The sequence below is a fragment of the Sinocyclocheilus grahami genome, unplaced genomic scaffold, assembly GCF_001515645.1.
Source record: "Sinocyclocheilus grahami isolate Dianchi unplaced genomic scaffold, SAMN03320097.WGS_v1.1 scaffold3.1, whole genome shotgun sequence".
NCBI lineage: Eukaryota > Metazoa > Chordata > Actinopteri > Cypriniformes > Cyprinidae > Sinocyclocheilus > Sinocyclocheilus grahami.
The window spans coordinates 1,178,544-1,180,253 of record NW_015505182.1 but is presented as its reverse complement, the minus strand read 5'-3'; the positions used below and the strand labels follow the sequence as shown (position 1 = coordinate 1,180,253).

Genomic DNA, 1,710 nt, shown 5'->3' with positions numbered 1-1,710 from the left:
TTTAAGGGGGTCTGAATACTTTCCGTACCCACTGTATATAAAGATTTAGACTGGTTTCACTTGGATTTGAAATTGAATCTGCCCAAATGCATGTGGATTTAGTGTCCAAGCTGCGACTGAACTGCCTTGCAGGTGATAAAAATCACATATCAGTCACTAATTGTCACTTCTGATCACAGATTTAATGAAGAAAGAGACACAATAGTCAGTGAGATGAGCAGCTGGAACACCCCCTGAGACAAACATGTTGTTCTAAAGATGAGATGACATGTGAAGACACACACACACACACACACACACACACTCATCACTGAATAGAAAGGCATGATTTATTAATGCATGTTCTCCCAGGAGGAATGAGATGTCTGGATTCAGATCCTGTGAGATTTTGGCCCGTCTCAGCATAGAGATGCAGAGGTGAACAGGTGTCACTGATGTCATTCCTCTTGAGGACATGGTTTGTTGTATTTTTCTCCATAGCAATAATCAATAACCGGATTTCACACAAATATGTGAGGCCTCTACCAAGTAGGGTTGGAAAAGATGTTTTGGGTTTATTAGTTGAAAACAAACTAGCAGTCAAAGGTTTGGGCACACCTGACTAAAATGTTTCCCATAAAACTTTTGATCTAAAGTCTTATAAAAAATTCTATCATATCATAGAGACATAAGAGACCTTTAAATCTCATTTCATTTTATAACAAAATACTTCATTTTAACATAAAATACATGTTATTGTAAAAAAAATTTTTTTTCTAAAACATCAATAAGTAAAACATATAAAATACTATATTCTAAAATAAAACGATTGACTTGCTTTTATAAGAGGTTTTATTATATTTAATTGACCGAATTAATAAAAAGCAGGCCCAGACGTCCTTCAATACTGTTCAGAAAGCATTCATTCTGAGTACCATGAAGATGCATGAAAGAATATACAAGAAAAATACAGTAGTAATAATAATAAACGAGTAGATGTGTTCAACCTTTTGTCTGACAGTGAACTTCCTGAACTAAGAAAGGCTTGTACATAAAAGCCATGAATAAAAACAGTTCCACCTGCATTTTGAACAACACTGGTCATCTTCTAAAAGCCACGCTTAGTTCCCGTGGGCACGGTTGTTTGCTCGGCAAATAAATAAGGCAGAATAATGTTTACTCTGATTTTCCGAAAAGGACGGCAATGTTCCATCCTGCTGGGCCATTGTCCTTGGCAAGGACTTCATTGAAATGAATGTGTTTCTCTCCATGCAGTGTGTTCCTCACTGATAAAAACGTCTGCTGTCAGCTCTGGTTTGAGAAGGAGAAGACTTTGTGCAAATTAGACCAACCCCTCTCTACCTCTGAAAGCAGTCCATTCTCTATGGGCATTTTATTTTGTTCGGGCCTGAATCCCTCCTCCATCACCCCACACTGCCTCTTCAAAACTGCTCCTCTTTTATTCCTGACGGCTCAAAGAGCGTCTCTATCCATCGGTCGATGCCCTTGTGATCACCATGGCTACCTTAGGGAAGGAGCCCGTTACAATGGATTTGAATGTTAGTGTCTTAAATATTGAGCGACAACACAGAGGTTTGAGTGGCATGCGGATTTACCACCCCAATGTTCCACCATTTACTACCCGGGTTCCTCTTATGGCTTGATATATAGCGAGTTATGGAATAGCAGTAAACTCATTCTGACAGTTAATCCAATTGAAATTTAAAGGAA

General features: G+C 38.4%; 1 long non-coding RNA gene across 2 annotated transcripts in view; it reads right to left on the bottom strand.

Annotated features, from left to right (window-relative positions):
• The window catches only part of LOC107561653 (uncharacterized), a 9,497-nt gene that overhangs the window by 2,216 nt on the left and 5,571 nt on the right, over positions 1-1,710 (bottom strand). Inside the window, exon 3 of one of the 2 annotated variants that reach the window (XR_001605899.1) lies at positions 276-303. The exons of the other annotated variant lie outside the window; for it this stretch is intronic. This is a non-coding gene — a long non-coding RNA (uncharacterized lncRNA). Of the gene's footprint in view, positions 1-275; positions 304-1,710 lie in introns of those variants that run through there. 2 annotated transcript variants of the gene reach the window in all.